General features: G+C 47.9%; 1 long non-coding RNA gene across 2 annotated transcripts in view; it reads right to left on the bottom strand.

Annotated features, from left to right (window-relative positions):
- LOC137538287 (uncharacterized) overlaps window positions 1-22,340 on the bottom strand; it is a 71,401-nt gene that overhangs the window by 20,430 nt on the left and 28,631 nt on the right. For both annotated transcript variants that reach the window (XR_011024735.1, XR_011024734.1), the window contains exon 3: window positions 11,508-11,650. This is a non-coding gene — a long non-coding RNA (uncharacterized lncRNA). The remainder of the gene's footprint in view (window positions 1-11,507; window positions 11,651-22,340) is intronic.

The following is a 22,340-nucleotide window of genomic DNA, read 5'->3' as shown; positions in this document are numbered from 1 at the left end:
CAATCACCCTTATGGAGTGTGACTCACCTACTACAAGTGCTACGATCACAGTAGCTTGCAAGCCTCTGGGGCATTACATAGGCTCCCCTCGCCTCCTGTGATACTCCCCTTGCACGCAATGTAGATGAATCACTTCCCAGGCACTTATCACATACGAAGCTCCAGTCACTATGACTTGTCCAAGTTACCTCAAAAAGTGAAGCAAAGGCCTCTCATTGCGCAGATATAGTTAAAATTCTTAAAACTTTTTTTAAAATTACACTCACGTGGTTGCAGCTGTTATGGGCTTTTAGAATTTTGCAGCGGGTTCCACCCTGCGCGGCCTCCCGGGCTTGCCACCACGTGATCTCTCCCGTTCTGCAGCTTATTCACCGACCCGCACATCCACGTGGGCTTCTCCTTCCGTGCCGCCGTTCCTCACGCTGTCTCGGCTAAACTCCTCCCTACTAGTGTCGTCATACCCTATGACTCATTCAGGGGATGGAGTTTGCTGATTCAGCATGCTATTTGTGTGCCAGGCTCCTCCCCCCTAGGACTACCATTTACTTACCGCACCTGTTTTCACCCTATGTGCCGCCATGTTGGAGCCCGCGAGTCTGCGTGATAGTTTACATAATTATAAAATTTTCAAATCAATAAAACTTATAAAATGCGCAATGTCACTACACTATTCAACAACCTTAATACATATAAGCCACAATATGTGGTAATATAGACTACATAACATTTGGGACTATTCGCCAGGTCCATTTTATATGCAGGTGCATTTCGTAAGATCCCACATATATTTCTTAGAGGGCGCCCTACCCCAAAATTCCCCCTTCACCAACCATAATTGCCTAATGGAATTTGTGCTATTTCCAGGGGAGCCCACTTTAAATATACCGTTGGAGCATCCCATATATAACATGAGCCTGGTTTACACTACATTTCATGCTATATTAGTGTTATGGACAATAAAACTCCTAAAATATAGGGAATACAGACAAAGCCAGAACAAAAAACAACAACAGCAAGAGGGCCAATACCTTAAATAGTGCTCGCCCAGCCTGTTTCATGTGCAGGGGCTTGTGGCAAGATCCCCCAAAAATAGATCCTTAAAGGGCAAAAAACCCATATCCCGCCTACCATAACAGGTATGAACCTGAGCATAAAACTCACGGGGGGGGGGGGGGGGGGGACCCAAAAGGTGAACTACTATGCCCCGTGCTCCTGTACTACTCATAGGCTTGGTTCACACACATATTTCCTATGGCATCATAACATTCCACCTACTCCGAATTCACTGTCAAGTTCCGTTATACATACAATTATTCACCCATTTTCAATGAAGCAGTTAATATCCACCTCAATGTTTATTCCTCTTGGTGATAAGGTTTCCATCTTATACTGTATATTCACTCCGTTTCTTTTCTGGATAAAATTCTCAATTTATTACCTCCCCTCCATGGAACAGTTTTTTTTTCTATTGCACAAAAAATTAGCATGAGGGGATCGCTGGCGTGGTTTCTCCTAAAGTGTTCTGATACACTATGCCCCCTCACGCCATTCTTTATATTGTTAATGTGTTCATGCATTCTATCATGCAACTTCCTTTTGGTCCGTCCGATATATTGTGTGCCACACGGACACCACCGGAGGTAAACCACCCCCGTCGTGTGGCATGTGATACACTGTTTTATCTTAAACCTCTGTCCATTGTGGTTGGATACAATTTGGTCAGTCTTACTGGCATTGGCCTCCCTGCATGGAAAGCATCCTCTGCATGGGTGGAAGCCAGGTTTCTGCCAAAAAGGGTTGCTATTTTTCTCCGGAGGGTTGATACAGGATGGTACCATAATGTTTTTCAAATTAGGGGCCCTCCTATAGATAAAACTTGTTTTTTCAGGTAATATCCGTGCTAATGTTCTATCCTCCATCAATATTCCACAATTTTTTTCAAAGGCTTTTTCTAACTCCTTTCTTTGATAGTTGTATCAAGTGATAAATGGCATTTTCTTTGGGCCATCCGGGTTCTCTCCACCGATATGATCCTGAAGATACTTACCTCTTTCCACCCTGCCGACTTGAATCATGGTCCTATTCAAATCCTCCTCATGATACCCCTTCTCCTCAAATCTACCAATCCGTGTTTGTGATTGCTCCACATAGTCCTGTAAGTTGGTGCAATTTCTCCTCATCCTTACCATCTGACCTTTAGGGACCCCTTTAATCCAATTTGGATGGTGTTGGCTAGTAACCGGTATATAACAGTTCCGATCTGTTTCTTTAAAATAACTTTTTGTGATGAGCTTACTGCCCATTTTCTCTATTCTTAGATCCAATAAATTAATGTAATTCTTATTACTCTCCATGTTCAATTATATATTCCATGTGTTATTATTAAGGATCTTAAAGAAATCCTCAAATGCTTCCTGACCTCCTTCCCATAACAGGAACAGGTCGTCTATATATCGTGACCAGTTTTTAAACCCCACCCCTTCATATTCTTGTGTGATTCCCTCCTCCCACCATGACATAAACAGGTTAGCCGGTGTCGGGGTAAAACCCGCCCCCATGGCACATCCCTTGGTTTGCAACATGGCGGCGCATAGGGTGAAGACAGGTGCGGCGAGTGAATGGTAGTCCTAGGGGGGAGGAGTCTGGCACACAAATAGCACGCTGAATCGGCAAACTCCATCCCCTGAGAAATAGGGTATGACGAAACTAGTAGGGAGGAGTTTAGCCGAGACAGCGTCAGGAACGGCGGCACGGAAGGAGAAGCCCACGTGGATGAGCAGGTCGCCGAATAAGCTGCAGAACGGGAGAGATCACGCGGTGGCAAGCCCGGGAGGCCGCGCGGGGTGGAACCCGCTGTAAAATTCCAAAAGCCCATAACAGTTGCAAGCACGTGAGTGTAATTTTAATAAAGTTTTAAGAATTTTAACTATATCTGCGCAATGAGAGGCCTTTGCTTCACTTTTTGAGGTAACTTGGACAAGTCATAGTGACTGGAGCTTCGTATGTGATAAGTGCCTGGGAAGTGATTCATCTACATTGCGTGCAAGGGGAGTATCACAGGAGGCGAGGGGAGCCTATGTAATGCCCCAAAGGCTTGCAAGCTACTGTGATCGTAGCACTTGTAGTAGGTGCGTTGCACTCCATAAAGGTGATTGCCTGTCTGGTGGAGGAAATGCCAGCAGGAAGCGCTGCTGACATTTTATTTGAAAGGAAGTGTTTTATCTTGTGTGCTGGAATGATGTCAAACTCCTTAATATGAGAGTTCAAGAACATCCATTGAAAAATCATCTATTGGTGAGTCAGAACGTGCGCAATGCATCCGGCATTTGTGCAAACACTATTTATACAGTCATTTTTTACGTTCCGAATCTGACTGTAGAATTGCTTATTGGACAATGGCGCCCACAAACGTCCGAAAACAAATCAATGCTATGGTAAATGCCTAAAATAAGCATTGAATTTCTCTGCATTATGGCCATGATGAGAATGACAGGGGCCCAGAACAAACATTGTTTTCGAGATCGATGAACTGACAACAAGGGAATTGTGTGTGTAAACAGGAAACAGGTTCTGTAACCTTATATCAAATGCTGTCAGTAGCTACTGCTTTACACTTCCTGCTCATTAATAGTTTGGGTTAGCTGAGTGGTTGAGATTGAGAATGATGTAACACTGTTCTGACTATACATCCTTTACATGTAGCCCTGAAGTGAGGGGGATAATGGGGCTGAGCTTGTGAGCAGGAACTACTCACCGGTCGTCCAGAGGCAGTCTTCTGCACATCCTGCCGCTCCCAGAAACTTTCCGGTGTCCATGCATAGCTCCTGGCATGTCATATGACCAAGTATGGGTCAGGTGACATGCCGGAAGCCATACACCGAGGATGCTGGAAAGCCGCTGGGAGCTGCAGCATGTGCAGAAGACAGCGCCTGGATGACAGGTGAGTAGTGGCTGGATAGTGTAATGGTTAAGGGCCTCTGACACAGGAGACCCGGGTTCGAATCTTGGCTCTGCCTGTTCAGTAAGCCAGCACCTATTCAGTAAGAGACCTTGGGCAAGACTCCCTAACACTGCTACTGCCTAAAGAGCGCATCCTAGTGGCTGCTGCTCTGGCGCTTTGAGCCTGCCAGGAGAAAAGCGCGATATAAATGTTCTGGGTTTGTTTGTTGTTTGTTTGTTTAGTTCCTGCTGCTCCGCGCAAGGAGGAGGTGCTATTTAACGCTGATTCAAGCAACTGGCAAGCACATGTATCTGGCAATCCCCACCTGTACTGCATCCCTGAGTAATTCAGAGAATGAACGTATCGCTACTGTGCATGTGCAAGTCATAATATATACATATATATATATACATATATATACTGTATATATTATGACTTGCACATGCGCAGTAGCGATACATTCATTCTTGGAATTACTCAGGGATGCAGTACAGGTGGGGATTGCCAGATACATGTGCTTGCCAGTTTCTTGAACCAGCGTTAAATAGCACCTCCTCCTTGCCCGGAGCAGCAGGAACTACTCACCGGTCGTAGGGGGGATTACAGCTGTCCAGAATCCCCCTCCAGACCAGAGCTGGGGCAGTTTCTGGGGACAGGCACAATTTGAGACACCAGAATATCTGCAGGTATCCTGTAGCTCAGGGGTCCCCAACCTCCGGGCCGCGGCCCACTGCCGGTCCGTTGTCAGTTTTCTACCAGGCCGCGGCGTGTCTGGCCTCTCGCCCTCCACCCCGATGCTGTAATACCGGATGCTAATAATAGGAGAGCGGTGCCTGGGGGAATATAAGGAAGGAAGCGGCCACCCGCTCATAAGGTAATAGGAGCTGCGGCCGCGGGGGGGAGGGGCACTACCTACCCACCCACTCACTCACCCATACTAGGGCGCTATACTGGGCACTATACTAGCTATACTGGGGCATTACTAGCCATACTGATCACTATACTAGCTATACTGGGCACTATACTAGCTATACTGGGCACTATACTAGCAATACTGGGTGCTATACTGGGCACTATACTAGCTATACTGGGGGACTATACTAGCTATACTGGGCACTATACTAGCTATACTGCGGCTGTACTAGCTATACTGGGCACTATACTAGCCATACTGGGCACTATACTAGCCATACTGGGGCACTATACTAGCTATACTGGGGCTATACTAGCTATACTGGGCACTATACTAGCTATACTGGGCACTATACTAGCTATACTGGGGCACTACCTACCCATACTGGGACTATACTAGCTATACTGGGCACTATACTAGCTATACTGGGGCACTATACTAGCTATACTGGGACTATACTAGCTATACTGTGCACTATACTAGCTATACTGGGTCTATGTGAGAAAACGTGGAAAAGCCGCCACGTGTACTCAGAACAAGGCGGCTGAATCCGCGTCCTACGCGGCGGTATGCATGCGTAGGCCTACATCCAGTAGTATGACCGAACGCGGAGAAACCGCCGCATGCCTTGATAGCGGTGCGGCGGATTCCGCGTCCAGCGCGACGAGTGCTTTGCAACACGTCTGGTGTGGCTGGGACTGATAGTCCACACAGGTTCAGAAGGACGCGCACGTGCGCTGAGAGGCAGAGCTTTTATGACAGCCAGAAGGGAGTCAGCTGACCAAGTCGGTCAGCTGACAATTCCACCACTTCCCATTGGTCCAGCACTTAGGGGAGGCGCTGGAGAGCGCCTTGCTATATATACTGGGTGCTGTTCATTCTCTGGTTGTCTGCCGTTGCGATCACTACGTGGTAGCACTCAGACCTGTTTGTCAGAATCTGTGTTATTCTCTAGACTAGTTCCAGGGTGTTGATGACTACGGAGCTCACACCCAAGACTAGGAATACTGTGTATTATCTGTGTTATTATTCAGACCAGTTCCAGGGTGTTGATGACTACGGAGCTCACACCCAAGACTAGGAATTAGCTTTACCATCCTGTTATACTTCAGACTAGTTCCAGGGTGTTGATGATCAAGGAGCTCACACCTATAGACTAGACATTGTTGATTATTTGTTATGACCTTCTGCTTTCCTGACCTCTCTTCTGATCTCTGATTTGGTACTTCGCTATATCTGATACTCCGTTGCCAAACCTTGCTTGCCTTAGGATTCCGAGTCTGTCTCCTTCCTCTGTACCTAATCTGTCTGTCTGTTGCCGACCTGGCTTGTCCGACCTCGAGAACTATCTCCTCTGTTTAGAGATAGTTCACAGATCTGTCAGTGACACTCCACAATTGGTGTCACTCACACTCTGGTCCTTCCCATTCTCAGCCTGACTCCTCCCCGTGGGGAGCCCCAGGCTTTTGGAAGGAGCCTGTTCTTTGGGCAGTATCTTTACTGCCTTGCACCCTCTATACGGGTGCTCTCCTCAAAGTATTACTGTTGCACCAAACACTCATATTACTCAGGTGTCCAGAGGTTAGAGATATATCTGATTATCGGTGATACTGCAGATCATCAATAATCGGGTATATATCTGCATTCTCTGTGATACTGCAGATCACCGATAATCAGATCCTCTCTGTGTTACACCGATCGTTACAGTCTATACTAGCTATACTGGGCACTATACTAGCTATACTGGGCACTATACTAGCTATACTGGGCTACTACCTACCCATACTGGGCACTATACTAGCTATACTGGGCACTATACTAGCTATACTGGGCACTATACTAGCCATACTGGGCACTATACCAGCCATACTGGGGAACTATACTAGCTATACTGGGCACTATACTAGCTATACTGGGCACTATACTAGCTATACTGGGCACTATACTAGATATACTGGGCACTATACTAGCTATACTGGGCACTATACTAGCCATACTGGGCACTATACTAGCCATACTGGGCACTATACTAGCCATACTGGGCACTATACCAGCCATACTGGGGCACTATACTAGCTATACTGGGGCACTATACTAGCTATACTGGGGTAACTATACTAGCCATACTGGGGCAACTAAACTCCCTATACTGGGGCAACCCCAGCCCCCCTTCCCCCCCCCCTCCGTAACCCGCTGCGCATGACACTGTCCACTAGGACGCGCATCGCCCCCGCCCCCCCCCCTTTTCGGGCCGGCTGCCTAACCCCCCTTAAGTATTTTACAGGGGGGGCACATTTGGGGGAGTCAGGCAACCGGATCCCTGCTGGGGCTTGCTGGGCTGTGTGTCCCTCCTGTAGCCAGATGTGCCCCCTTTAGCCAGCAGCCTTTACTCACCTCCCAGGCTCAAGCGATGAGCCGCTGTGGACACCTCCGCTGCGGCCGTACTGACGTTAAGTTCCGGGTCGCGGCTTGATGACGTCATCAAGGCGGGACCCGGCACTTATGTCAGAGCAAGCGGGGATGCCGGCCAGAGCGGAGGGGAGCACCGATCGCAGGGGGAACGGCAGGAAGGTGAGTGAATCCTCTTTTTTCCCCCCTACCGCCGCAGCTCTTACTAATGATCACTATGATGCGCCAGCGATCATAGTGATCATGTGATCAGAAGCCATACGCGATGGCTTCTAATCACCGAGGGGAGATGTCAGCTGTCATATGACAGCTTAATCTCCCCTCTGGGGTGCACACAATCGCGGCAGGACACTTCGATTTTTCAGACATTGAATCTATGTCTAGTCAGTGCGGCAGCACCACCTGCTGGATGTAGATTCAAACTACGTCGGTCCGAATGTGGTTAAACTGCATCTAACTGGCCACAGGGCATGTATAATTCATATGCGCTGGTAATTAACCTTCTGCCGCCCGCATCACGCCAATGGGCGTCGCCCCGGCCACGCCCATTGGCGTGATGCGGGCGGCAGAAGGTTAATTACCAGCGCATATGAATTATACATGCCCTGTGGCCAGTTAGATGCAGTTTAACCACACCGCCTAACGCCGATTGGCGTAAAGTCCTGGGGCTGTAATTTGCATGAGATCGCGCGCACGCTGCTCGCTCAGGAGACTGTTAGACGGCGTGATTGTTGTCTATTTACACTGTGCAGCGCTGCGCCACTGGGGACAGCCGTCAGCCGTGTGACACAGCTGTCCCCCTGGGGGACAAGAGAGCGATCGGCTCTCATAGGCAGAAGCCTATGACAGCCGATCACCGTAATTGGCTGGCTGTGGGGAGGGAGGGAGGGAGGGAGGGAGGGGACATATTTAAAGAAACACTTTAAAAAAAAAAATCACTGACAATAATATTTATTTAAAAAAAAAATAAACATGGGGGGAGCGATCAGACCCCACCAACAGAGAGCTCTGTTGGTGGGGAGAAAAGGGGGGGGGGGATCACTTGTGTGCTGTGTTGTGCGGCCCTGCAGCTTAGCCTTAAAGAGAATCTGTATTGTTAAAATCGCACAAAAGTAAACATACCAGTGCGTTAGGGGACATCTCCTATTACCCTCTGACACAATTTCGCCGCTCCTCGCCACATTAAAAGTGGTTAAAAACAGTTTTAAAAAGTTTGTTTATAAACAAACAAAATGGCCACCAAAACAGGAAGTAGGTTGATGTACAGTATGTCCACACATAGAAAATACATCCATACACAAGCAGGCTGTATACAGCCTTCCTTTTGAATCTCAAGAGATCATTTGTGTGTTTCTTTCCCCCTGTTCTCATGCACTGAAGTTTCAGACTGCTTGTTTCTTCCTGCAAACAGCTTTGCCCTTGTCTGTAATTCTTCAGTATGTGAAAGCCCAGCCAGCTCAGAGAACAATTTATCCAGCTTGTAAAAGATAAGAGAGAAGAGAGAAGCTGCTCTAATCCTAAATAACACACAGGCAGTGTGCAGAGAGGGGCCTGGAGGGGGGAGTTCATAGCAGAACCACAGTGTGAAGAACTTGGCAGCCTTCCAGACACAGACTGACAAGTCTGACAAGAGAGAGATAAGTTGATTTATTACAGAGACAGTGATAGTATAAAGTGCTGCAGTAAGCCAGAACACATTTGAATAGCTTTTTGAACTTGTAGGATGATAAAAAACAGGATGCAATTTTTGTTACGGAGTCTCTTTAAAGCTGCAGTGGTCAATTTTACTAAAAATGGCCTGGTCACTAGGGGGGGGGGGGGGGGGGGGGTTGTTTAGCCCTGCAGTCCTCAAGTGGTTAAAGGGATACTTAAGTAAAAAAAATTAATTGATTTTTACTCACCTGGGGCATCCCTCAGCCCCCTGAAGCTGTATGGTGCCCTCGCAGCCTCGCTCCGATCCTCCTGTCCCCGCTGGCGGCTACTTCCGGGTTCGGCGACAGCCGCCGACAGGCTGGGAACACGAGTGATTCTCCGCGTTCCCGGCCGCTATATCACCCTCTATGCAGCTATAGCTTATAACATGCGTTATACGCTATAGCAGCATAGAGGGTGATATAACGGCTGGGAACGCGGAGAATCACTCGCGTTCCCAGCCTGTCGGCGGCTGTCGCCGACCCCGGAAGTAGCCGCCGGCGGGGACAGGAGGATCGGAGCGAGGCTGCGAGGGCACCATACAGCTTCAGGGGGCTGAGGGATGCCCCAGGTGAGTAAAAATCTTTTTTTTTTTTTTACTTAAAGCGGACCCAAACCAAACATTTTTTTAATTCAAAATATTTAGTTGCACAACTCTGACACATACAAATATAAATAAACACTCCTTCAGGCCTATGAGCATTTCAGTGCATGCTTTTCAGCCTCCTCTTTGCATAACTAGGGTTATACAGGTGGCAGCCATTAGCAATTCCTCCTTTGCTGGACACCATCTACTCCACCAGTTTGCCGTTTTTTTTGCCGGCAATATGAAAGAAAGGGAGGAGTTTCTCCAATAAATGTAAAATATTTTATATTTGTCATCATACAGCTGAAAAAAGGCTGCTATTTATTATTATAATTTAGAAAATAGATTTTATTTCTGAAATCTTGTATTTTTAGTTTGGGTCCACTTTAAGTATCCCTTTAAAGGGATGAGGTGGCAACCCTGGATGGAGCAGCAGCGTGTGTACAGAACATGGAACAGCTCTGGGAAACTAACAGAGCAGAGTCAGGTATGAGCACAGCCCTGTGCCATGCTGTGTGAATGCTTCACTTTCCCTTTCATTAGCAATGTCGGCTGTCTTCATTATTATCTGTATCCAAACTGCTCCTGATCGATCCCATTGTCGATTGGGAGCAGATCGGACATGTCGGAAATAATTGTCAGATCCTGTCAGTCGGATGGTAAATTGCATTATGTGTACCCAGAATAATGTCCTACCATATTATTATACTGTATTGTGCAGGACCGAGGGAGACCTTTCAGGAATCACCCCCTTGACAATCCCGGGTTTGACCCCGATATATATATATATATATATATATATATATATATATATATATTATACATATATATATTAGTGAATAGTGCAGTTTGTTGCTCCATGAAGATTTTAGATTGATTTATGTGCAGGCTCCAGTCAGACACACCCACCATGCCTCTAGTCAGGGACACCCTCCATGCCTAGAGTCATACACATCCTCCGTGCCTACAGTCAGACACACCCACCAGACACACCCACCATGCCTTCAGTCACAGCCCACCATGCCTCCAGTCAGACACACCCACCATGTCTTCAGTCACAGCCCACCATGCCTCCAGTCAGACACACCCACCATGCCTCTAGTCAGAGACACCCTCCGTGCCTCCAATCATACACTCCCTCCGTGCCTACAGTCAGACACACCCACCATGCCTTCAGTCAGACACACCCACCATGTCTTCAATCACAGCCCACCATGCCTCCAGTCAGACAGACCCACCATGCCTCTAGTCAGAGACACCCTTCGTGCCTCCAGTCATACACTCCCTCCCTCCGTGCCTACAGTCAGACACACCCACCATGCCTTTAGTAACACACCCCTCATACTCCAATTACACACACATGCCTCCTGTGACAAATACCATTAAAAACATGAGTTAAAAATACCTTTTTTCAGTCTGACGTTTTTGGTACACTTTCCTAAAAGTGAAATATTTCAGACTCACCTCCCGTCTCTTGTCACCCAATTATTGCAAGCCTAGAACAATGTTTTGATGTAAACAGGAGCACGCTACTCTTTAATTACATATTGTGTCTCAGAAACATGCTGAGCTCTATTTAGCGCTGTCAATACTTTTCCCACATAAATTTGACTAGCAGCCTAAATGCTCAGAAAGAAACTTTTCTGTTATTGTCAAAAGAAGCAAAATCCATTTTTCAGGTTTGTATTTTGTGGCATTTGTGGCGTTCGGGTGACGGCGATGGCAGAGAAGCTTTTATGAAGCGGTTTTGACTCGGCAAGAGCGGCGGATGCTTTGTGAAAACTTTGGGGTAACGTGGTCAGAAAACGTCTCAGATAAAAATGAGAGGATTTTGAAAACAATCTGCCGTTAACCCAGTGAATCTGTCCCACTTGGCTGAATATTTTATCTAACAAGAAAATACATTTATCTTATGTAAACATTAATTAATTAATTAATTAATTAATTAACAAAAAAGACACATTTACTTTGGAATTGGATTCTTTGGACCCCATCATCGTTTTACATCTCTGGTTGTTCTGGAGTGTGTGCAATTCCATATAAGTTCCATTCCATTAATATTATTCCATTGTCTCCATTGCCACCGGCACCAATGAACATTAAAAAGGCCCTGCAGTGACAAATAGTAGAATGCAGTAAATTATTCAGGGTATCCACTTTTATGGTAATTTTCCTGGCTTCAGCATCAGAAATACTTTGTATATTTACATATTGCTGTATATTGGTATGTAACTCCACCCTCCCAGTGATGTTAAGCCTAGGATGATTAGCTACACAGAACTCCCACCTCCTCCCCAGAGCACTCTGGGGGAACCCAAACATGGGGCCCAATAGCAAAGAGTTTAGTTGGGCCCCCACAAAAATGATAAGGCGCCCTTACGCACGCACGCACGCACGCACGCACGCACACACACACACACACACACACACACACACACACACACACACACACAGTTTTAGGTAGCCAGAGGTTCCTCCCAGAATTAAGCAACCTCCCAGTATTGGAAGCCACAAGTACTCCCAGTTTTAAGTAGCCATAAGTGCTCTCCACTTAAAGGGATACTGTAGGGGGGTTAGGGGAAAATGAGTTGAACTTACCCAGGGCTTCTAACGGTCCCCCGCAGACATCCTGTGTTGGCGCAGCCACTCACCGATGCTCCGGCCCCGCCTCCGGTTCACTTCTGGAATTTCAGACTTTAAAGTCAGAAAACCACTTCGCCTGCGTTGCCGTGTCCTTGATCCCACTGATGTCATCAAGAGCGCACAGCGCAGGCCCAGTATGGTCTGTGTCTGCGCAGTACACTCCTGGTGACATCAGCGGGAGCGACAACACGGGCGTGCAGTCGCAGTGGTTTTCTGACTTTAATGTCAGATATTCCAGAAGTGAACTGGAGGCGGGGCCGGAGCATCGGTGAGTGGCTGCGCCAACACAGGATGTCTGCGGGGGACCATTAGAAGCCCCGGGTAAGTTCAGCTCATTTTCCCCCGACCCCCCTACAGTATCCCTTTAAGGCAGCCAAAAGCTACCCCCAGTATTAGATAGCTCCCCAGTATGGACAGTCAGAGGGGCCTCCGATAATAAATAACCTCCTTGCTACAGGTAGCCAGAGGGGCCCACAGTATTAGTTTGGCCCACCGTATGGGTAGTCAGACGATGTAATAATAGGAGGGCAGAGACGTCTAGGCTGAAGTAAAGGAATAGGAGGGACTGGAGTGTAATAGAAGGATGAAGCAGATTGGGTTTCCCAACACGAACATGTTGCTATATGAAGATGCATGGAGGAAGCGATGCAGCAGATTGAACCTCAATCACTTACTGCATAATCTGCTTACTAAACAACATCATCTAATTCTCTAATGCTGGACTTGACGTCAGGGGGGCCTTAGGGATACCAGACAGGTAAACCCTGCCTTATGCTTGTCTACATGCCGACTGCCCTCACCCCTACAGCTGCCAGCTAGATTTACCAACTTCCTTACTTCTTATGACATATACAGTATTACATTGTGTAGAAAAGAGCTGAGGAGTTTACCATCTCTTATATTTACAAACTTCTCTCTCCTGATTGATTCTTACCTAAAGGCTCATACACACGTCCAACTTAATGCACAACCAACCGCACAACATGACCAACCACACAACAAGTTATTTACCTGACAAGTACGTACACACGCGCCAATCGACTAAAAAACCAACTCACTTAAAGTGGAACTGAAAATAAAAAAAAAACAAAGATTTTCAGTTACCGGGGGCTTCTGCCAGCCCAATGCAGCCATCCTGTCCACGCCGCTCCTTGACGTTTTCCGTTCTCCTGCCGCCAGATAGTTTCGGTCGACTTTTAAGTCAATGTGCACTGCGCCTGCGCAGCCCTGCCACGCATATCCTTGTTCGCATTACCATCCGCAATAACATCATGCGCCTGCACATGATGCCATTATGTACAGGAACGCGAGCAAAGCCATGCGTGGCCAGAGCTGTGCAGGCGCAGTGGCCCATCGACGAAAGTGAAAGTAGCTGGCGCCGGGGAAACGGAGGATCGTTGAGGACCATCGTGGGACAGGACAGCTGCAAGGGGCTGGCAGAAGCCCCAGGTAAGTGAAACTCTTCATTTTTTTAGGGAAGGGGAAGCCTCTGGATCCTATCCTATCGAGTCCTCATCTGTCCCACGGCAGCGGCGATACAGCTCCCCGAACGGCTGGGATGTAAATATTTGCCTTCCTGGCTCCAGTGCAGGAGCAGTAGTGGATCTCAGCTCCGAAATAGGCAGAAATAGCCGATCCCAGTCGTGTCCGCTCTACTGCGCAGGCGCAAGCCTCCTCCGCCTGCACAGTAAAGCGGACCCAACTGAGATCTGCTATTTCCGTCTATTTCCGAGCAGAGAGCCGTAACAGCGCCACCCGCTGGAGCCAGAGAAGGTAAATATTGAACAGCCTGACAAATTGCCGGTTGTTCCTTCTGAGGGGCAGAGAGAGACCACCGTCGGATGGAGGACGGGGGAAGCCTCAATAGGATCCAGAGGCTTCTCCCTACCGAGGTGAATACCCCCCAGGGGCATTTTTTTTTTATTAAATACAGAGTCTCTTTAAAACAGAACTTTAACCAAGGATTGAACTTCATTCAAATCAGTAACCGATACCCCCTTTCCCAAGAGGAATCTTTACCTTTTCCTGAACAGATTATCAGGTGGGGTCTGTATAGCTGATATTGTGGTGAAACCACTCCCACAATGTGATGTCATGGCCATTACAGTTTGCGGTCTGTGAACCTTGTTGCATTGTGAGAAATAACAGATTTTTCCAACTGCCAAGCAAGCAATATCTCCCTCTGTGCATAGAACGCTCAGTAACGAATATTTTGTACAGATCTCCTGGCAGAACTAAAGATGTCACCACTAGAGATAAATTTCAGAATGTAAATCAGGGAGAGGAAAGATTTTACAATGGGCAAACACTGACTAAATAATTTATAAATGAATATTATAAAAAATAAGTAATTTTATTATTTTATTTTCACTACAGATCCTCTTTTCAGTACTAGCGGTCTCTGCCTCCTTAACCTCCCTAGCGTCTCTGGACGAGCTGTGCTCATCCAGAGACGCTAGAGGGCACCGCTCAGGCCCCGCTGGGCCGATTTTGATAATTTTTTTTTTCAAACACAAAGTGCTAGCTGCGTGTTTGCCCCGCTTGCCGCTGCTAGCCGCCGCGAAAGAGGGCCCCCCCGCAGACCCCGTGCACTGCCTGGCCAATCGCCGCCAGGCTACGCTTTGGGGTGGATCGGGAGTCCCAGTGACGTCACGACATCGATGATGTCACTCCGTTCGTCGCCATGGCGACCGGGAAAGCCCTAAAGGAAATCCTGTTCAGAACGGGATTTCCTTATGGGCGTGATCGCCGGCGGCGATCAGAAGGGTGGGAGAGAGGAGGAAGGGGAGAATCATGTAGCTAGCGCTAGGCTAGCTACATGATAGAAAAAAAAAATCGGGCAGAAAAGACCCTCCCGCAGCCATGCGGCCGCAGGAATTGAAACGCCCAGCAGGTTAAGGACTAGAGACTGCTGACACCAAAAACCGTCTACTTCCAACGAATTGCCGCACTGAATTGCCCCTACCGCCGACCATGCCGCACACCCGCTACCTCAACCCACCTACTCTGCCATCTCTATGACAGCAGAGCTCTGTGAGGCGGTCAGGAGCCGATTTAGTTGGCTCCTGACCGTGTGATCAATGTTCGCCAATGGAATTGGCTTACATTGATGACAGGGTCAGTAGCCAATGAAATCAGCTCCAGACCGGCCCACAGAGCTCTGCTGTCATACCGACAGCAGGGAGAGTGAGCTGCGGTGGGGAGAAAGCAACGAGGTCGGCAGGAGAGACAAGAGCGACGTCAATGCGCGGGTGAGGTGAAATCTATGCCCTGGCAGGAATTACAGCCTCCAAACAGGGAGTAGATTTCAATCACCGCCATCTGTAAGCGGTTAAAGGACACCTGAAGTGCTATGGACATGAAGGCTGCCATATTCATTTCCTTTTACAGGTTACACATTGCCTGACTGTCCTGCTGATCCTCTGCTTTTAATACTTCTAGCCATAAATCCTGAACAAGCATGCAGAGCAGGTGTTTGACTCAAGCTTGACTGGATTAGCTGCATGCTTTTTTCAGGCGTGTGATTCAGACACTATAGAAAGATGAGCAGTACTGCCAGGCAACTGGTATTGTTTAAAAGGAAATAAATATGGCAGTCTCCTTCTCTCTCTCGCTTGAAGTTCCCTTTATACCAGTGAAAATCTGGCTGCTAAAAGCTACTGCATATCAGCTTGGTACCTCATCAAATGAACAAGTCAGACATTGAAATGCAAAGGTTTTTTATGTCGCACAAGCAGCTGCTAGGTTTGTCTGCCCTCTAGTGGTAGTTTATCAATTTGCACTTTCCACCTGAAAGCCGAGAGAAAGCATTGGTTCTGTGCATTGACTCAGAGGAGTAATTAAAGGATTACTGTGACAAAAAAAAAAAAAAAAAAAAAGAGAATCTAACTTTCCAGGGGTTTCCCAGGGTTTTATTTTATATTTAAATATTTACAAAGCAGATTGCAGAGTACATCAGCACACCAGTCTCCATTCATAATGCAACGCACATTTTATTGTGCATAAATCCACATAGTCAATTCGACAATTGTTTCGGGGGCCACACCGGGTTCCCCTTTCTCAAGGCAATGTGCCACATTACTAAGGTGACGTTGCCTGGTCACCACATCAAGCACCCAGAAAAGGATGGCTGTTTTACTCTTTTTGACTACAAAGCAGATTGAATATTTTGTTGCTTCTGCTCAGTGCCAGCCTAATAAGTGTCCCAGAGTAAGAAAAAGGTCAATAGTTCAGGTATTTTATCTCCCACTGCTCTCAGAAGTTGAATTCTGCCAGGAAAACTTTTATGGCTATAATAAGCTTATCACTGATGTTTACCTTATTCCCAACAAGGTACCGACAAAACAGAATCTGTCACTTCCAAGCCTAAAAACAAACTTTTCCATCACCAGGCGCCTGTGGGCATGTGCCTAAAGTGCCTTATGCAAAGTTCAGTCCTGACTGTACATACACGTTTATCTCATCATGTCACATGTCGCCTCAGATACACTTTAAGGTAATTCAATACGACCTGATCCTTTGCTTTTTCAGTTCTGTTCTTAGTTTTATACAGCTGTTTATAAGGCCTCATTTACTTGTGTTTAAAAAACATTCCTGGACAAGTGTGTGCAATGTTTGCATGCATTCATTATGTGTTTGTGTCTGGTGACATTTTCAGGTATCTAAACCAGGTAGTCTCATGCTTCCAAACACGACAGATATGCGAATGGATCTTTTGGCAGAGGCGTTTATTTGCATTTGCACGTCTTTCATTGTTTATTGCTTCTACGATACTGCATGCTACATTTATTACGCCTCCCGCAACTGTGACAACTTTCAGCCACTTTTGTGTATGCTAAGTAATACCCAGACAGATCAGGGTGAGCCAGAACCACCAGAAAGGTATAAGGGGCTAAAAGAGATTTAAAAAAGCCCTCAATTAAAAAGCAATGCTAAATGTGATTATGCCTTCTTAAAACAGAAGGTATTTGCAATAATTTAGCTTTAAGTGAGCAACTGTGGTTTCCCATGATGCATCACTCCTAAATATGCAAATCATCTCTTTATGCTTCTGAAAGCTTTTTGGTCTTTTTTAACCCTATATATTTTCTTAGTGGTTCTGGGTCACCATGAGCTATATAGGTATTACTTAGAGCTGCTGGTCCAAGCCCCTATCTTATAGAGCCATATCAATTCATGCCATGTACTGATGAGGACCAGAAAGTTCAAAAGTCCGAAAAGTAGGAAGTAGTGTAACTGCTACTTCCTACTGCCTTCTTTGAGCAGCGATGTATACAAAGAGAGCAGCCTGGCGGCACGTGGACATCGCCTGGAGCCCGGAAGGTGAGTTATTTCTTACACACTGCCACTGCAGAAGATCTATTCAATGGAGGGGGGAGCACAGAGGGGGACCTGAGGAGTGGGAGGGAGGAGTTGGGTCCCTCTCCTCGCGGCTGGCTAACCCTATACTGGGGGCACCTATGGCTGGCTGACCCCTATACTGGGGACACTTATGGCTGGCTGGCTATACTGAGGGCACCTATGGCTGGCTGGCTTGCTAATCTATACTGGGGGTACTTATGGCTGGCTAACCTATACTAGGGACACCTATGGCTAGCTGACAAACCTATACTGGGGGCACCTATGGCTGGTTGGCAAACCTACACTGGGGCAAATATGGCTGGCTGGCTAACCTATACTGGGGGCACCTATAGCTGACTGGCTAACCTATGGGGGCACCTATTGCTGGTTAACCTACACTGGGGGCACCTATGGCTGGCTAACCTATACTGGGGGCAACTATGGCTGAGTGGCTAACCTATACTGGGGGCACCTATTGCTGGTTAACCTACACTGGGGGCACCTATGGCTGGCTAACCTATACTGGGGGCACCTATAGCTGGCTAACCTATACTGGGGGCACACCTATAGCTGGCTAACCTATACTGGGGGCACACCTATAGCTGGCTAACCTATGCTGGGGGCAGCTATGGCTGGCTAACCTATGATGGGGGCACCTATAGCTGGCTAACCTATACTGGGGGCACACCTATAGCTGGCTAACCTATACTGGGGGCACACCTATAGCTGGCTAACCTATGCTGGGGGCAGCTATGGCTGGCTAACCTATGATGGGGGCACCTATGGCTGGCTAACCTATACTGGGGGCACCTATGGCTGGCTAACCTATACTGGGGGCACCTATTGCTGGCTAACCTACACTGGGGGCACCTATGGCTGGCTAACCTATACTGGGGGCACCTTTAGCTGGCTAACCTATTCTGGGGCAGCTGTGGCTGGCTAACCTATGCTGGGGGCACCTATGGCTGGCTAACCTATACTGGGGGCACCTTTAGCTGGCTAACCTATTCTGGGGCAGCTGTGGCTGGCTAACCTATGCTGGGGGCACCTATGGCTGGCTAACCTATACTGGGGGCACCTATGGCTGGCAAACCAATATTGGGGCACCTATAGCGGGTCACCTATACTGGGGGTTAAATATTGCATCCTAAAAAACATTTTAAAGCCCGCTGGGGGGGGGGGGGGGGGGGGGGTAGGTGCAATTTCAGCACCCTTGCCCTGGGAGGAATTTAGCCTAGCAACAGCCCTGCATGTGACGTGTATCAGATGCCACGAGGAGTTACACTGTTTGGCGGGGCTGAAGAGAGGAGTGAGGAGGACGTGACACTCACTCTGCTGGCAGGTAATGTATGACACCTCCACTGCCGTGGTCTGCATCCGCACCCCCTTAGCCACTAGAGATGGCCCGAACCTCCGATTTTCGGTTCGCAAAGTTCCGCGAAAGTTCGGTTTGTGCGAACTTTCGCGAACCGCAATAGACTTCAATGGGGAGGCGAACTTTGAAAACTAGAAACATTTATGCTGACCACAAAAGTGATGGAAAAGATGTTTCAAGGGGTCTAACACCTGGAGGGGGGCGTGGCGGGGTGCGATAGATGCCAAAAGTCCCGGAGAAAAATCTGGATTGGACGCAAAGCAGCGTTTTAAGGGCAGAAATCACATTGAATGCTAAATTGCAGGCCTAAAGTGCTTTAAAACATCTTGTATGTGTATACATCAATCAGGGAGTGGAATTAGAGTACTGCTTACAACTGACACACCAAACTCACTGTGTAACGCACCGCAAACAGCTGTTTGCGTAGTGATGGCCGCAGGGCCGGATTTGTACTCTTTACCGCCCTAGGCCACTGTCACCAACCGCACCCCCCCTTCAGTATAGGCAGCGAGATGACCTCTCCCCCTTCCCTCTAGTATAGGTAGCCAGAGGACTCCTCCCCCCTTTCCCTCCAGTATAGGTAGCCATATGACCCCTCCCCCCTTCCCTCTAGTATACGTAGCCAGATGACTCCTCCCCCCTTTACCTCCAGTATAGGTAGCCAGATGACTACCTTAATCCTCCCTTCCCTTTCAGTATAGGTAGCCAGCTCGCCTTCACACCGCAGCAGCCACAGAGGTCAGGCGCTCGTTAAATGCTGCTCCAGTTTAGCCTGCTGCTTTGGTGCCCTTCCTCCTGTGGTGCCCTAGGCCATGGCCTAGGTGGCCTTGGCCTAAATCCGGCCCTGGACGGCCGTGCTGGACTGGTGCGCACCATGGCGAGAGTGCAGGCCATGGCGGTTTTCAAGCCCATATGGTCGCCGGGCTGGGGTAGCTCAATGATAGAACAACAGTGACTGTCCAGCTGATCGAATTTGGTCTGTCCACAAAGAAGCAACAACCTTATTATCTTGGGTGTGCCCCCCCCCCCCCCCAAGCCCCTTCACCATGGCAAGGTAATGATAACGAAGGGGAATTGGCACATGTACATGCCTTTTGTTTTGTTGTTGCAGCTGCAGTGCAGCCAGAAAAATTAGGCAGGCATGAACACGCACCAGAAAAATCAGTATAGCGGCCGCTGCTAGCAGCGGCCTTAAAAATTCAGGAATTCACCTGGCGTCATGGACCCTGTTGGTGGTGGTGGAGAAGGCAGTCAACCGGCCTGCTTGCATAGATGCTGTGTGGGGACTGACTTAGTCTTGGGGCATGCAGTCACACGGTGTGCAGGCAGAGATGCTGTGTGTGGGGACTGACTTAGTCTTCGGGCAGGCCAGGCATCCGTGGTCAGCTGGACCCTTGACCAATTGCTGTGTGCCAGAGATGTCACCACTTGCCTTTCAACATCACGGGTACAGTTTAGGTATCACCATTTTTGAGAAAAAATTGCGGCCTGGTATCTTCCACTGCGGTGTGTGGCTTTGCTTTTGTGTGCTGCTTTTCCTCAGGTGGTAATCCCATTGCAGTTTGTGCTTTGTAATCATGTGCCTACGTAAGGTAGTTGTCCTTACGCGGGTCTTGGTCTTTCCACGGCTCAATTTTCAGTGGCAGAGAGTACAGATGGCATTGCTCTCATCTGAGGCAGACACACAAAAATTTCCACACCACTGAACCCTGGGGTGATGGCATTTTGGTGGTGGCGGCCGACTGAGTGTTAAGTGGGGTGCCAGAATCAGAGCAGGAGGAGGAAGATATGTCACGCTTTCGTGCAGAAGCTGAAAAAGATGAGGTGTTCTGTGTTAAATAGTCAACTACGTCCTGACAATATTGGGGGTTGATGGCACCTGCCTTCTTCTGAACACTTTACTTTGGTCAAGGGCCACACAAAATCATGATAGCGTGACCTCGAACAGACCTGCCAGGTGGCCTGCCTCTGCCTTTTGTTTTGTCCATATTGGGGGGGATGAAGTGAAAGGTATGCACTGACTTGACTAATACAATGTGCAGTCACACAGGTGCAGTTAACAGGTATGCACGGAGTGGTATATCACACTGCGTGCACTCACGTAGGTAGGTGGGTGCACTGAACACAACAGGTAGGTATATGCAGTGATGGGTATTACAATGTGCACCCGTCACACACAGACAGGCACAGTGACACTGCGTGCGCTCTTGTAGGTAAGTGGGTGCACTGACTGAAGTGAACAACAGGTAGGTATATGCAGTGATGGGTATTACAATGTGCACCTGTCACACACAGACAGGTACCAGACAGGCACAATGACACTGCGTGCGCTCAGCTCACGTAGGTAGGTGGGTGCACAGTGAACAGGTAGGTAATTATATGCATTGATGGGTATTACAATGTGCACCTGTCACACACACAGGTTGTCACTGAATGTGCTGGGCCTGGCAGTGTGGTACACACAGTTGGAATTACCAAGGCTGTCCATGCAACACAATTGTCTGTGGGACACACACACACACACACAAAATAGATCACAAGAACTATTTTTTAGTTTAGCTGTTGAGGGGTGCTTTTTTAGCAATAAGAATCAGCAAGGAGCAAGCTAAGAAGCCTTCAAGAGCCTAACTAAGCTTTCCCTATGAGAGTCTGCAGCAGCTTTCCCTTCTCTAATTAATGCAGACACACGAGTGAGTCCAAAGCCTGACGATGCCTGCCTTTTATAAGGGGGGAGTGGCTCCAGGAGGGAGTGTAGCCTGATTGGCTACAATGTGCCTGCTGACTGTGATGTAGAGGGGAAAAGTTTGCGGTTCTCAGAGATCGTGAACCACGGAAGTTTGCCGGGAACCGTGCGGGCCATCTCTATTAGCCCGACCCATTAGCTCTATTAGCCCTACCCCCGACCCCGCCCCTACTAATATTATGTCCCTGGCTGTGGCTACAAAAAAGAATATCTTCACAAATGTATTTCCCCAAGATGTCCAATGTTTTCACAGATATTCCTATTCAATGTGGTAAATCTGTGAATTCTCTCTCAGGAAAACTATAAATGAAACGCATCCCAAGGACTCAGGTGCAGAAACAGAGATATTATTCTAGTTTTTCCCATGCTGCTTTCGAGTCCAAGTCCCGTTAAACAGCCCCATTACTGCCCTCTGAATACAGACTACAACGTCCGCCTTCCATTCTACCCAACGAACACATTACCGTCTGGGAACTTGTGCTGCACAATGGAGGGGAATTAATAGCCCGTGAGGGAAGGGTACATGAACAGCCCACTGGGCAGTAAGTGCCACTTGTGAGTTTAAAGAAAAATAATAAAGTTTTTTCTACCTTCTCCCCGAGCTGCTGAGTGCTGCCGCTGCGCAGAGGAGAAAAGAGCCGACGCAAATATGAGAAGAAAAGAAAATTTACATCACAAAAAAAGCCATTAATGGGATTG

The sequence above is a fragment of the Hyperolius riggenbachi genome, chromosome 11 (assembly GCF_040937935.1).
Source record: "Hyperolius riggenbachi isolate aHypRig1 chromosome 11, aHypRig1.pri, whole genome shotgun sequence".
Lineage (NCBI taxonomy): Eukaryota > Metazoa > Chordata > Amphibia > Anura > Hyperoliidae > Hyperolius > Hyperolius riggenbachi.
The sequence above is the reverse complement of the archived record's forward strand: the minus strand, read 5'-3'. Positions and strand labels throughout refer to the sequence as shown.